Raw genomic sequence first — 17,203 nt, 5'->3', positions numbered from 1 at the left:
TTTAAAGCGTAAAATTCTGTCGCTTAAAAAGTGCTAAATCAAAATTACCGCAATTGTTGTTCATACATCACTGTAGACATTTTCGCTAACATTTCTACATCGCTATTGGTTTGCTTATGTTGTACTTATTGCTCAGTTTATATGCATTTAAAATTAAAATGTTGATTAACACTAAAATCTATACAGCTAGTTTTTTCTTGTATCTTTCTGTACACGTTCCTTTCATAAAGCTCTGTGTTGTTGTTTCATCCCTGTTCTTAAATTCCTTATATAACCACTCCATTCAATAGAGCGATCAATAATTAGGATCTGCTATTTTAAAACAGATTGACCTTGGGCCTTTGTATTGTTGATGTTATCTCCTCTTTTGATAATCCACGCACTTGAAATGTGAAACGACCGACTGATATAAGTCCTTGCGCTCGTTACATTGGAGAGTTATATAACAATAATGTATATATTTGATTGTGACGGAGAAAGAATTGATTTCTAATATTAAAAGATTCTTGACGGCTTTATTTGTTAACATCAGCTTTGGACAATTAAATAATTCCTGGACCCACTTGTACGCATTCATCCGAAAAACTCCATTACCTCTTATGGCGTCCCAACTATCTCCTGCTGACCGACGTACGGAGCTCCGCCAAGTTCCCCATTCTTGAGGAGTGTTGCCGTTTATCCCTTGGTCAATTATATACTCCCCGATGTTCCAGATTTACTTTTAATGGCGATTCACTGTCTTCTTGCATGTTCGGCGAAAGACGCTGCTGCGGATAGTCTTAAGTATAACTGGTGGACAGATGATTACAAACTACCTCGGACTAACTTATAGAGTGTTCCTTGTCCGTGTTTCGGTGTTGTCTTATCCTCATTTTTCCTGAATGTGTGTGCTGGTCACTGTCTCTACACATATATACATAATATTATGGATATTCATCTATCGTAAGATCATTAATACTTTTAGGTTGTTTTCTAATATATGACGTTCCTGGTGGTGAGATCATATGTGTTACGATATATCACAGCTTTAATATTTGTTGTTATTTCCCTTTCCTGCGTGAATGTAAATGGGTTGGTATCTTATTTCACTGGTCATCAACTACCTCATCGCATTATTTATTCAACTTTTTCAAGGGCCACGTTGTGTTGATTATCTCATTATCAAATTTTATATTTTTCATTCTCGATTTGCCGTCGGTTTTCTATGTACCAATATTAACTCAGAATGTTGTTACTCAATGTTAAGTCTTAATGATAACTATAAATTGAGTATGACGCCATTACTTGACATGTGGTCATGTCATATATTGTATAGCTTCGCGTTCAGATCGAAATAATACACTTCAGTATCGTTTGTACTATACACAATTTATCTGTTGTATGTAGAAGCAGTTTACGAGCTCAAGAGAATCTGATCGTCCAATTGAAATGTACATCAGTCGTGTGAAACAATCGCGACCGATTTCATTAGTGTGTACCGTTTATCACAATCTCGCTAATCATTTATATCAATTCATGGACCTTTGAAGGACAATTTCATCACATGATTACATACCTCATACAAAGGCAGTCCTTACGTAACCCTGGCTGTTAATTGGACGTTAATTAATCAAACAATACCATATGATATAATATCGCTGTGGTAAAATGAATAATGACTTATGATTATTAGTTTATTTTATAAAACACCGATATACATAATATGTAACTCTATAGGCGAACCTGAAACGCTAATATATTCTTTAATTTTCATCTTTTATATTTTTGTTCCCGATGGGTTGAAGGTGATCTATCGACATCATGTTTCGTCCGGTCGTCGTACTGCCCGTGCGTTAAACTTTTCATATTTGTATAAACTTTCCTCGCAAGTTCTAAACAGTGCAATGTTGCTGAAAACTTGCTGGAGAAATGATCCTGGATACAGTGAACTGCGTGCAAGCGTCCGGATTAGACTCCTCTCCTCAAATGTTGTAATGCATTTTTGTTTTGCAAATATGAAATCTCTGGGAAGTTGCCTCGATTTGTTGGACTCCCATGTGGGTGTAGCCCAAACAATGTTGACTTCAAAGGGGTCTATTTTTAGCAAATTTGCTAGCCATTACACTTGAAAGATAAAAAAGGGATTTCAAACAAGTAGCTATATTATATTTGTCAAGATTCAGCGAGCTGTTTAACTTAAGACAGATGTATGTGGCTCCTATTTTCTCAATAAAATTATAAACACTAGTTGATTGCTTTTCACTCTTGACTCTGTATTGATACTATGGATTTAATTTGATTGGACTAAGAAGAGTAAGGTATTAACAGTGATTAGATTTGGCCTTATGAGTAAAACTCATTATATAAGGAGATACCCAGAAACAAATTCGGTACGGGCTGGGTAAAAAAATTTTAGGGTCAGTCGTTGGGTATTCCATAAACAGGACATATCTTTTGACCCATAATGTAGATATGTTTTTCATCCGGTAATGCAAGACATATCATCTCTAATTGTTGTATTGAATTGTCTCATACGTTAAGGTTTAAAAGTATGCTTTGTAAAGATGTAGATTTCCTATTCATACCTATGATAAGTTTGTGGCTAAAAACACTCTATTGTAGTTCAAGAAATGCAGAAATTACGAACATGGATAAAGTAACGAACTCTTTAGCTCATCGCTGATTTCAAATAAAATAGTATTGTTAATGTTAAGAAACCTAAATACAAAAAGTACACACCACTTTGGACTTGTTGTCTATGGCTATGTACATGTGTAGGTCATGATCTTTATACACCGACATGTATAAATTCTGTTTTTTTACGATTTTGGTACACAAAAATTGTTGCGGTATTAATGATTGAAAATTGTGAAAAGTTTTGAATGATTTATGTTTAACAGCTAATAACAGGTAAATTCCGTCCTTAAGTTAGCTGTTACTAAACTCCACCCACAGGTTTGAATGACGCTATTCCCAAGCCGCGATTCTCTTACAAAATCGCATACGAATGGGTTGAAAATATTCACGTTGATTTGGGGTTTGAAAATATCCGATCCGAAAGGCAATTCCGGACGGCTTGAACACATTTTCACTGTATGATCGCCCCAACAAAGGTGTTGTTTATTTTATCGTGACAATCCGGGACAGATTGCTCGGCATGAGCACGCAAATATTGAATAACACATTGAGGAACTGTTTCTCAAGCTCTAACGGTTGCGATTTGGGTTGCCACTACCCTGCCTAAACATGACTTGTTACATTTTAGGCCGCTGGATGGTGTTTAGCGTCCATAATTTCTATGCCAAGGAATAAGGAGACGAGAACGTGGAATTCTATCACGATTGTACTATTTTTTGTAACTATTTCCCTATTTCGGCCGCGAAAAATGGAAAACCTCACTCTCGTCAAAAAAAAAAAAAAAAAAACCCAAAATAATAACAAAAAAAAAAACCCGAAAAAAATTCAACTGAGATTCACGTATGATGCATTTACCTCAAACAGTTATTCCGACACGCATTATATATGTCAGTATTTTTGGTGCTGATAGTGAGGCTTGGCGACAGAGGTTTGTTACAGGATTTTTAACTATGTTTTCCCATGCTACGAGCCGCTCTGAAATCCCCCTAGTGATGGAAGTATCGAGGTCTATGGTTAGCGGTGAATCATATTCTGTGCTAGGATGATGGACTGTGATTTCGGACATTGGATGTGAATAGGTAAGGGACAGTGAATCAAGTTACTACGTTAGTGATCAGTTACACACTCACCATATTTTACATTACCAGAATCGAGAATTATTCATAAGAAAATGGTTATTAAAAGGAACATGAATTCTGATCATAGAAACATGTGTTATGTGATAGGTAGAATTTTGAGGAAGATGGCGAAAGATGATGACAACAAAGAACACTGTGGTGCTTACACAGCTCATATGTGTAAACAAGGGTAGTCAGGCAATATTGTGAAACATTGACATTTATGGAGAATAGACAGTACATACATTGTTTGGACAGAAGACGTCAGAGCATGGGTGGACATGCTTTATTATATTGGGCAGCTTCAGGCTATGTGGTACAACAAGGGTAAGTACCGGATGGGGTGTGTTGCTTGTAAAAGGGGAGGCAAAAGAGTGTATACCTATGCCCATCCCGTTACGTTTTGTTTTGTCTATTTCCAACAGTAACCTTGATTTATATGAGTATTTGATTGTGTGCATTCGACATGGTTTCCGTTGTCTGTTGTTTAAATGTGGCATTTGAAAAAAGAAACTCCACTTATTGTATTCTGGATGTTGAGTGTTGTGTTTAGAGATAACGCTTCACCGATTTAATATTACATCCATGAACAAAAACTTCAAAAACGCTTTATACAATTTTCATTGGGGGGAAAAACAATGTTATAATCAAATAACGAATAATGATGTCTCGAGCATGATTCTATATACTGCAGGAATGGTATATTGTAAAGAGATGTTTTGTTTGTTTAATTACTTTGCGAGCGACACGGCAGGATCCTATATAAACCTTAAAGAAGAAAGTACTATGGTCAATTATATGGTCGACACCAATTTGTGTGGCGGCTGATATTTCCCCATGCCTTTGATTACATTTCCGTTGCTTGTTCTTGGCACGGTGTCTCCTGTAACACTAAGTATTATTTCAATGATAAATACATGTATATCTCAGGACTTAAATGAATGGAATAAGTGAGCAAATCAAATAAAAATCATTTGGTTTTGGTTGATAATCGTGAGCCAGGTGCTTTGTTATTGTCACACTTTGGTTTTGGTTTTATTTTCAAATTCCGTATTGAATATTATACACTTTTCTTGTATAAGAAAAAGGGAAGAAGTTAATTATTACATTTTGGTGTGGTTTGATGTCCTATATACAGCCTTGATCATTAAAGGTGAAACCCTCCATGAGTTGCGGAGTGCTGAATATTTGATTTTTGTGGAAAGCGGCGGTTATATTTGTGTTGTGTTCCTTTGAAATACTGTTAAATGACAAAACGTACCGACCCACACGGATACTGATGATGTAGTGATGGTGAGTATCAGTTGTTCCTTTCAGTGTTCCCTGTTGTAGGAGGAACCAAGCGGTATATTATGTGTGTGGAACCACGTGGACATTGTCCAGAATTTATGCGAAGATAAAGAAAGGTTGTGTTATAATGTCCGAGATACATTTGTTTCGACTTTATATAATATATGAAAAATAGGCCAGTCAGCGCTCATAAATAAAATGGTGACATTTTTTCCAAGTTGCCAACCCATTCAATGAGCAAGTTAACCTATCTAACAGGAGGGAAAAAATTGTGTTGTTTTACCTTTTAGGAAAAAAGTTGTGGCAGTTCATTGGCCCAGATTGTTCAATACTCTTGATTTCCTAGTCGGGCAAACGCCCTCCAATTAGTAGGGAGCGAATACAGTCTCTCAACCCGTACCCCTAGTGGGTAACACACTAACAATTTAATATTTATATAAAACAACATAAGTTTTTTTAATCATTTAACTTTTGTCTTCACATTGTAAAAATTGCTTTTAAATAGGTTCCCCTCAAAATGCTTAAGATAATAGTTAAAGTGAATATTTGGAGGCAGGTGTTCAGCCAAATGTTGTTATGTTATTGAAAAATGTTAACTATATCTCGTACATGGCATACGAATCCGTTCATCATGGGTACCTTTAGTTAGATATTGTTTTTGATTATAAAACAATGACTACAATTATTCTTACATGTAATTAGCTTGATCAATATATGCCTAAAGGTAAAAAAAAATAATAAAAAAAAAAAAAAAACATTTCGAGAGTAGATTGCAGAGTAGGACGGGACCATTTCATTTTTCTTAAAAACTCATAAAATATATCGCGAGAAATGAACTTTCCTTTCTAAAATAACCTACCTTGTAGGGCTGATACCAAGGTTTTGCTGATTGGACCTTCGATAACAGGGTGGATAACTCCTGAGTTACCGGCTACGAGATCGACAATGCTGCCCCTCTGGTGGAAGCATTACAGAATCAAGTATATGGACATATTCCATTGCTAGCCATGGAGGTCGAAACGGCGAAGTGCATGAAATAATTGTGGATCCCTCTCAGCGGTTACCTTCTAAATTAAGTGAAATCACAAACCAGATGAATGCGTTTTTTTTTATAAGACGTTTAAGAAATATTATATGCTAAGTCAAGCATGCCTATAAAGACAACCTTGAGTGACAAAAAAAAAATTGGTCTCTATAGCCAGGGTTGTTATATATTCCGGGTTTATTAAGTGTTATAAAATGACCATTTGAAAACTAAGTAAAAAGCAGGTGTGTTTTTGTAACAGAGGAAGTCCGTCGTTTCGATTTTAAAAGCAAAGTAGTTTCCACACGTCACGTATTGTTCGATTTTAACGAAGAAGATATCTTTAAGACCAACAATATTGGTGGCTCACTGACATCACATGATTATGGGTTTGTTGTAGATTGTTATAGACAGACGGAAATTTTCTTCTTGCCAGCAAGGGTATCAAGTTGAGCCTCGTTTAGAAGCATCCTTGGTTTTCTGATTGATCCCGAAACCACGTGGTGGTATTTCAAGACGTTGGCGAGAGCATTGCACTACGGTCGCCTGCCTAGGGTGGCCATAAGGCTAGCAGGCACACAGGGAGCTTAGCAAAGGCAAGGCACATTTGAGGGGGCGAAAATGGGTGAAAGTCCCCTTGTTGTAAATAGACAAAAAAAGACAATGTATGTTTGTCATATAAAATCTACTCACTTGTAGATATGTGTGTTAGAGATTTTGGCAAAAAAAACTTTGGACGTTAAGAATAACATTATATGTGCTTTGCCGAGGGAACATATGGGGTAAGAACCAATACAGAGAATGCATCCTAAGTTTAATCGAATTACAAACAAATGTGAAACTTCCTGCAATATCAAATGATGAATGTTACTAAATGCCTTTACATTAAGTTTTTTTTCCAAAAATAAAAAATAACCTAATGCATTGTTAAAGATGCTCAATCGCCAGCAAAGTTAAAATGATACTCACCATGTGAAGGAATTAACTGATGTTTGATTGTGTATATATGTTACTTAAATTAACATAAAGCATACATATTAAATAAAGTATTTTATTTTGCTTTTGGTGCATGCGCCAATCAGCAATTCATTCTGTATTGGGCATAGATCCATATAGTTTAGGGGGCGCAATTAATTATTTTAGAACGCTCAAACTTGTTAAAGTGGTAATGGTGTAATGTAAGTAACTTTTTTAACTTAAAGAAATTACTGGATTCGCAAGCTCCCTATTTTTCATAAAGATAAATGCAATTGTCGATGGTGTAGCATCTTTAACACAACGAAAATATTATCTTTTTTCATGACAAAAAATGCTCAAACGAAAATATAAAAATATTTCTTGATCAAATGAATTATAAAAAATTTTTCATCTTCACAATTTAATAAAAACCCACTGACCTATGATCTGTGGAGAGCATCAGCTAGACCAGCTTTCTGTACCAGACTGATCAGAGTGGACTCTCCGGCTGACTGCAAAACCTCTACTAGGTTACCCTGCCCAATACAGGCATGTCTATAGGCTAGGGTGAAGCAAAGTATAAGCGAAAACATGTTTTTTTTCTGGAGTGAGGATCAGCGACATGTTTCGTCTATGGAGGTCTCTGGAGGCGAGAGTGGTGATTTCGACAAATTTCAGCCCATATTTATGCCATTGTGGATTCGTGAATTTGTTTCATTAAATGGTGATGTAACATTCTTCGTATTTTGGTCCCCGTGTAAAGTAAACGTGACTGATAGCAGCGTAAGAGAACGGAGTTTCCTCACGTGGATAATTTTCGCTACCGTAATGAGCTGTATTGAATATTGTAGATAAGAGATCATATTCCGCAGACAAGTATTCCGCAGTCTCGCAAAACCCACAACCGCACCTCATACACGCAACATGGAGTATACATTGTGGCAGTCCTTACATGACACTGGCTGTTCATAGGGCACGCTTAAAATATAAAGCAAATAAACAAACATGACACTGTTTTTAGACTTATAATGACTACACGTGTGTATATTTCACATAAAAGAAACATAGTTTAATGTTATGTCGCATGTTCTTTGTCGAAAATTGAACTTTACATTTCAATGGCTACACTTTCCGTAGGTCCTATATTTTAATAAAAGCAATACTTATTATTTTGTGCATCATTCTTATGATAATAATATATGTTTTCTTAATTTTATCAATTAATTATTAAATTAATTTTATTCCACTGTTATTGTTTTGCCTATCAAGCCACAATTATTACGTTACTGCAACGTTCGTGCAGATTTACCTCCGATATGGCTAGTATAATACCGTTGATCGTGAATACAATAACAGACGAAAGCTCTCCCTTAATACCCACTAATATATTGTTTGAACTCTTTCCAGGAACCTATTGTGATGACAATGTTTACATTGCATTAGTTAAAGGTTAGAATTGTGTTATTGTGACGACACTCTGTATATAGCCACTCAAAGAATTAATTGTTTCATGACTTAATGATAAATCAAAGAAATTTCATATTTACCAACAAAACAAAACAAAAAACTCGAAAAAGATACATGTATTTTTTTTTATCTATGTCCCGTAATCTTTCCAACTGGAGGAGTAACGACGCTTTCTATGGGACTACTTCTTTCTGTTTTTATACAAAGGGGAATTATTTCGGTAATGGAATACATATCATTTTTTTCCATTTCTTTAATTCTGAACCTTAAATATAGTGTTATATCACATAATAATCAATGTTTGACGGGCAAGGAAAAATGATCTTGCAAACTGCAGTATCAATATGTGTTTTCTTCAATCCAATGCGTTGAAAATTATTCAGGTGAAATTGTCTAATATACAATGCAATTACAATCTAACAAAGGTATTACTATAAAATATAGGTATCTGACCGCGCGATTGTCTTGCTATCCTGAAATATGGGCGGTCATAAGTGACCGACATACATGCGACATTCTTTTCTGGCCAACACGAGTGTCTTAAGAAATCAATTAACCTTACAAAGCATTGTTTTATCAGACGAAGATCACGATTAAAAAACTGCAATGAAACGTGATTTGCAAACTGCAGTAGTGTGAACGTATGTATATGAGATTTTCAAAGTACACATTTATTAATTGCTATTAGCTCTAGTATGAAAACTTTTCATGAATTCCTAAGTAGGATCAAGCCAACTAAAATTACAAAAAGACCTTCTAAATTGGCCGGCCTGTGTATACAAAGATTGAGCCCAGGATAGGATTTTAACCCGGCCGGCTGATTTGGCTGGCTAATTATGTTTCAAAGAAGTATTCTGACTCTGACAGGTCATAATATTGCCTAGATGCAAAACGTAGCTGAAAGTCTTTTGGAAAACACATATTGATGAATTTAGGATCAAATATCAACTGCTCTTGATAATGATAGGTAAAAGCATTTTACAAGCTATTATCAGGCTTTTAGATGCAAAATGCGCCTGATAAAATAAAAGCGTAACGATAACTTGTGGAGTTTGTCGACAATGCTTTTTTTTAATACACAAGTGTTATATATACTGAGAACCTATTATGGTTTTTAAGAACACAACAGTTTATTTTCATATACACATTGTCAATTATTAGTCACTTTAACACTAGTTTAACACTGAAATAAAAAACATTTAGTTGTTTTGTTTACTCCTATACAATGATTTTACAGCACACTCTGTTATGTTCGTTTTGTATGTCTTGATAAAGGGGCAGATCGCCTCAATTTTGTTTTGTCCAAACGGTTGGAATTACTTCCTTGTCCCATGTTATATTCATACATATACTGAATTAATGAATCGTTTTGCCTGGTTGTATTTTAGTAACAATTGTATATTACTGTGCTCCATTAATACTAAAAAATCACATTTTTGATCAGACTGACAAGAGTGATTTTATTTTATAATACAATTATTCGCATAACATTTCATTTCACGTTCAGCCTCTAACATCAACATATTTTTACCTAACATTGAAATGTGTATCATCTGACCATCATAAAATTGTAAAAAACAGGAAGGAGTAACATGAATTGTGAATAAAAACGGAAAGAAAACTACTTGAATTGTCAATACCAATACACTTCTCTGTATTATGTACAGTCATCCAACACGTATACGTCCTTGTAATGTTTTGTGGTATTCCTAACTTAAAATAACTACGATAAAGCTGATAATGTAAAGTGAATTATAACTAGTTATAGTTACAATATCGTATTACGATTATACAGCTATAGCTTAATCTAGTATAAAAACAAAAAGTAAATAAAATCCTTTTTTGATAACAACCTATTAACGTTTACCCTTTGACCTAATACATTTATTAATCATACGCAGGATGTGTTGACTGAGAACGGCAATGTTTTAAATATTAATAATCTTATCAATATTTTAGAATTTTCAACACTGACGATATTTATCTAATTCTGTACAAGCAATACCCATGAAACACATTTTAAAAGAAATGCAAGGGTGTGATAAGACACGTTAAAAGTTATCAGAATGGAGTACAGCTGAGAACGCAAAGCGTGAAGTTCATCTTATCAATAATGATCAGTATTTTCAACTCTGAAGATATTCATCTTATCCTGTAAAAAGTAATGAACATTAAAACATTTTCAAAGATATGCAAAGGTGATAAAAAGATGTGTTAAAAGTTATCAGAATTTATAGTACACAGTAAATACACGGCTTAATTTTATTATAGTGTTGGTTAATAACGTTTCATTCTTCGTCCTATAAGTTAAATGTTATACAACGCATTACAAGAGTATATATTGGATATGCTCTCATTTTTGCCTACTGTTTTACATTGACTAATACATAGTCAACGCTTCGACGTTCAATATATAACCTATTAATTTATGTAGGTATTTCGATTTTTAGTAACACCGAGTTAATATTTCTTTGTGAACTACGTTGTCCAAACGCTGCATTCTTTAAGGTGCCGTTCTTTAACCAATGCCTTTCGTGATAAATAACATGCACACTTAGTTTGACATTTGTTAAAATAACGTCATAATGTATTTTATAAAAAATAAGGGATCTTTAATCGTCCTTATGTCAAAGTTTGTTTATTTGTTGATTAATTAACGTCCTATTAACAAGCTAAAATGAGTCATGTAAGGACGGCTCGCCATAAAATATATTACAATGCGTTTTTACTTTCGCATTAAGTTAAATGTATTGTGCGCAAGTGCGTGGACCTTCATTTTGGGAGACTGTGGTATATTCATGTTCTGTGTCTCATACTTGTATAGTGGAACGATTGCCCTTTTATAGTGCTATATCACTGAAGCTGCAATCAGCATGCCGCCGAAACACCAGGCAACACACACCCCACCTGGTCACATTATATTGACAACGGGGCGAACCATCGTCCCACTCCCTGTATGCTGAGCGTTAAGCAGTGTGCAGAAACACCTACCACTTATTTATAGACTTTGGTGTGTCTCGGCCATGGGACAGAACCCAGAGCTTCCTCACAGGGGCGAATATAAGCTCATTCCGATGCATCTCAAGGCCATAAATGATCGGCGATGAGTGCCAAGGGAGGCATTAGGAAAGATAAGAAAGTCAGTTAGGAAGAATAGAAAAGATAAGATCTGAAATTTAGTCGCCTTTACGATCATGCACAATAGGGCTGCCGAAGCAGGTACAATTCTAACGCCCTACCTGCAGGGCCACTTTAATATAAATCGTTCCGTATAGTGTTATATTGCCAATGTAGAGGCTATGCCCGCCTGCCCCCGCGATGCGGTCATCATCCATTTATTCTACTCGGGCAATATAACACAATATTGAGACGCTCACCCTAAATAGGTCCATAATTGGATATATAGTATCACCAATTAATACGTAGATAATATGGTAGAATGTTGATGGAGATTTCCTGGACCCCTTAGGTAAATATTTCGATAACAATTTAAAAAAAAAACGTTTTTTCGCATCCTCCTAAAGCAGGCATGCATTTAAACACCTAGATTGAACACATTTGCATACAGGCCGAGGCAGTCTTTAAATGACCTCGGCTGCTATTGTGTAATGGCGGAAACGTTACGCCGTAAAATTCATTTGTTTGTTTGTTTGATTAATAAACGTCCTATTAACAGCTATGGACTGGTCATAATCAACCAACCAAATCAACGTTAATTACTAGTGACGTAATAAGGAAAATATCAAATCAAAGAGGTTTTGTTGTTTGTTGGATATTTTAACGTCCTATTAACAGCTATGGACATGTAAGGGACGGCCTCTCATCGTATGATTGAGTGTTGCGTGGTATGTTGTGCGAGGTGCATGTTTTGGGAGACTGCGATAGTATTCATGTAAGTGTCTTCTTGTACAGTGGAACTACCAATTTAGCCCTTTTTAATAGTGTTATATTGATCATCTGATAGCATGCCGTCGAAGACACCAAGCAATCACACCCCACCCGGTCACATTATACTGACAACGGCAGAAACCAGTCGTCCCACTCCCTGTATTGATGCTGAGCGCCAATACATGTATTTCTAAGCTGTAGATGTTCTAACTAAGAAAAATACCAAAATAAAAATTTTATTATACTTTGGTGTGTCTTGGCCAGCAGGGTAACAGAACCCAGAGCCTTCTACTCACAGTGGGCGAACGCTCAACTCAAGGCCAAAAGTAGAGGCGGTGCCAAGGGCATTGGCATTAGGAAAGATAAAGTCATTTTAGGAAAAAAAAGTTTCGTAAGTTCACCTAAATTTAGTCGCATTTTACGATCATGCAATAGGGGAAGCAGGCCCCATACACAATTCTAACGACCCTGTACCTGCAGGGCAGAAAATAAAGACTCCATTTAGATTAAAGTTTTCATAATAACTAGCTATAATCATCACATCACCTATCTTCAATTTAAGAATATCATAGTTTATTGCTTTAAAAACAAGAAAGTAGAGTTTGATATTGTGTTGCAAGCCCAATGTTCCGAGTACTACTTTCACGTGTATCACAAATGTGTTCGCCATCGTAAGCTGGGGACGTCAAGTCCTCGAGCTCCTTATCAACACTAACGTTATCCGTACCAAGTACACACATATGACTAAAGGCTGGACGGCTATTATTAATCATTAGTAGTAACATGATATAATATGTATTATATACGCACAGGAAACTACTTGGTATACGATGAGGGATTTCTATTTAGTAATTTTCTGGGGAAGCTAACATCATCAGTTAGTGATTAACAATTAACTGGAAAAAACACAGGAATTATAAGGTTTTCCCGTGAAAGACCAGTGTTACATTTATGTAGATAATACATTCTAAGGTGACATTCGGAACACCATCTCTAGCTAAGTGGTTTTCTGACGTTTGGAATATAGCACATCTAACTCCTTTGCGTGATTGTACTGTTTCAATGTGTACAACGTCGTACGAGTGAAGTACACCACTGACCATGGCGGCGAGTCGCCTAGCTTCTAACTTGACTGAAGATTACCTCACATGTAGTATATGTTGTGAAATATTTAAAGACCCTCGCCAGTTATCGTGTGATCATTCTTTTTGCCTTTCCTGTTTACTTGACTACGGACAGAAATGTGTACACTCGGGTCAGATTAAATGTCCAATCTGTCGGACAGCTAACTCATGTCCAAGTGGAGTGGAGTTTTTGTACCTGGATTAAATCTTTACCGTCTGATCTGCTACTTATGGCAATCTTAACAACGGTGCAAAAATCATGATTCGAACTCGCTAATTCAAAAGAAGAAAGTGTGTTTTCTGAAAAAGAAATCGACAGACGGCGGCGAATGTCAAAGCTTTTGTACAAAACATGAATCTAATATCATGGATGTATACTGTTTTACGCATGCACTGTTACTATGTGCGACATGCGCCTGGATAGATCATGCACAATGTCTTAGTTTTCCACTTGATGATTGCTCTGAAAAAATTAATGGGCTCATCACACAGCTTATGACACGATTTGACAAACTGTCAAATCGTATTATTGACCTAAAACTACAAGGCGAACAGAGCAAGGGCATGATTGTGAAATCTAAATCTAGTTCTCAAGCCTCGTTAAGAGAAATACAAGAAGTGCTCCAACAGTTTTGGAGCAAAGCACAACTGAATGTGCAGCATCTCTTCTAGCGCAGTCAATTCATCAAACGTGACAACGACGTCCCTCAATATGGTGTCCTCTGTTAATGTAATACAGGATGATTTCTTGCATTTGACGCAGGATCTTGGAAAGGCAAAAAGAAACCGGAGATAATGTAATGAAAAACAATCCAAGTTGCTGCATGAAACTGATAAGCGGATACAGGAGCATTATAGTAGTCTAATAACATTGGAACTGTTTTAGGCAGAGCAACTTCATTCCATCTAGATACAAACGAGGACCTTTTGGAATTTTGTTCCAATTTTCAGACTGTCGGTATTTTGAAGTCGAACGCGACGGAAAATATCTGTGTTCAGTCGGACGATTTATCTGAATTAGAGCTTTTTCTTAAAATATCGGCTGCACCCTTCGACACCGCATCTAATACAACCTTGAAAAATACACCTACTGCAACATCAGCGACTGACATCACAAGAAACACAGAGGTTACTTCAGAAAATGCTACAACTTCAACTGGTTCTAACCCCGATTTAGAACAATCATGTGGCAGCGTTGATAATTCTTCATTATCCAACGATGACGAAGGTTTTATACATGTAGCTGGGAAGCGCGGTTCTACAGCATCGGTATCTTCAACAGCGCTGTTCGAAAGCTTTTCGCATCGGGCAATTCACGTACACGACAACGTTCGGGGGATTTTCACTCTTTCTGATTTATGCATAGTCGGAGACCATGTGATCGTAGTGGACCAGTACAATAGCTTGGTAATGAAGTTCGATGTTAGTTCCGGGGCATGTGTTGAGAAACTGACCGTAATGGAACCACACCACATCGCTCTAATCCCAGACTCTTCTTGCGTTCTTTTCACTTGTTGGTCTCTTAACGAGATTTACACTGTTGAAGTGGAACCTATTCTTCAGGTTAAAGGAGAACCTCTTAAAACTTCCAAACATTACATTGGCATTCACGTGTACAACAGACAGCGTATGCTTGTGTCAGCCCTCGACAAATCAATTGACGTCATCGATTTCCACGGTCAAGTCATCCATTCCATCCGACCACGCTATCACACTGTCCTTCCCGGTATTTTCGGAGGAAATTGTATTCTAGTACCTGCTGACCTCTGTCTGTTATCAGAGGACAGTATCCTTGTGTTAGATGGTGTGAGAAAATCCATCGTAGCCGTTCATTTTTCAGGGAAAATACTTTGGAGTAAACACATAGATGGACTTTCCGGTTTTACTGTGTTCAACGGAACGGTCTATGTATGTAATAGTAAATCAAACACAATTATGACCCTGAGTAAGGACGGGAAGATCAGAGACCGTCATTTCTTGTCGAAATTCATCGGCATCAAACGTCCCTGGGCATTAGATGTCCGCGAGAACATTACAGTTGTTTCAGAAGATTCGCCTTCAGGAATATTTCACATAGTCATTGTTGATAGTGATGGGTTACAATGTGAAAAACCGGAGTAAATTGAAAAGGTTGGCTCAATTTTTCATCGGCATATGCCGAGTACCGATTGGACAATAATAAAAGTTCTTGTTCTGATATCGACTTGACTAGCCTAGAAATCCTTTTTACTAAGGTTGATCGAACGTGAAAAGTATATATAAAATACCAATTTAATTGCAATATTCAGCTGTTTTAGAATTAAGTTTGACTAAAATAAAGATAATTGTAGTAGCTATGGTTTCAAGGAAGACACCAATGCTGTTGTCGGGTTCACTTCATTTATTCATTAAAATAATACCCTGTAACATGAATTACATCATATTACCATTTAATATACAGTTATCTATATACATACAATTATACGGCTATACTCATATGTTCAATATTACTTTACATGTTCTAACGGATAGTTAACCAGTTCGTTATCAGAACATATATAATAGCAATTAACAACATCTATATGTATAGATGGCAACTATTACATAACTATAGCATATATAAAAATACCCACCTCTTCAGTGTGAAGAGGGTTTCACCGGACCGTCGTCCGACGAGCTCAAACCACTCGTTTTATACTGTTGAAATAATAAAACAATACAATTAATTAAAACAATACGAATACCATCGAAATCACTCTCCGTCTGAATAATTATGCCCGATATTAAAATTTATCGAAATTCCAAAAATGATAAGTTACTTTTAAATAAACGATTACCATAATCAAATATATTAAATAGATATTATATTATATTATGATAATAATATTTAAACTACATACAGGTACTTACAATTATGTATTGGGCTAATTTCCTATGAGTCTGCAATCAGTTCATCTACTAGAGATCGATGTTGCCTCTTGGTCATCCAAACCCCAAGTGACCAATACCCCAGATAAACTACCCAACATTCACTCGACGTAGACAATAGACTAATACCATATAAGGACACAAATATGATTGACATACACATTACGTCACATTCACATAACTCATCGCTCTCACTTACACGTGCCTTTTCCGCGCGCGCGCCAACGATCTTGTCGCATTGCGTATCCGCGACCCGCGACTATCGCTACACGGACCATACGCGAACGCGCACTAAAATATAACGTATACAAAATAAAAGTAGTAAAATAACACTACTACATTCTCCCCTCCTTAGATGGAAGCTGTCCCCATCTATATGTCAAGGACAAACTATAAACAAAATAAATGAAATTACAATACGATAAAAGAATATACAACAAAAATCTTAATTTCAGCCACAAAATTCATCCCGTACTCCCCCGCTCGTAAAGAAGATGCCCTCATCTTCCGCAAGGGTTTCCAAAATAACATTACAACATGGTTACAAGTATCCAATGACAAAAGAAAAAAAAAACTAAGTGCTTAAAATTTTTAGCATTGCCTGTTGAGCAGCCGAAGGCATATCCCGAAAGGACGCTGAAGATACCATGTCCACCAGAAATAAAGCCTTCATTTTCCAGTCCGGCACCGTTTCAACAGGTTGCTGTGAACATACAAACTCGCCAGAGGTCATCCAATTAGGCGGTCGTCTGTTCCTTGTCGATCTCCTTGGCACTAGAATCTCCGGTTCAGGCAAATTAACATTTCCCTGT

At 36.3% G+C, this 17,203-nt stretch overlaps 1 pseudogene; it reads left to right on the top strand.

Moving 5' to 3' along the window:
* The first annotated feature begins 13,304 nt into the window (after positions 1 to 13,304).
* On the top strand, positions 13,305 to 15,688 carry LOC138312625 (uncharacterized; annotated as a pseudogene).
* Positions 15,689 to 17,203: the final 1,515 nt, after the last annotated feature.

This window comes from Argopecten irradians, unplaced genomic scaffold, assembly GCF_041381155.1.
Source record: "Argopecten irradians isolate NY unplaced genomic scaffold, Ai_NY scaffold_0397, whole genome shotgun sequence".
NCBI classification, from domain to species: Eukaryota; Metazoa; Mollusca; class Bivalvia; order Pectinida; family Pectinidae; genus Argopecten; species Argopecten irradians.
This window is presented reverse-complemented; position numbering and strand designations above follow the sequence as displayed.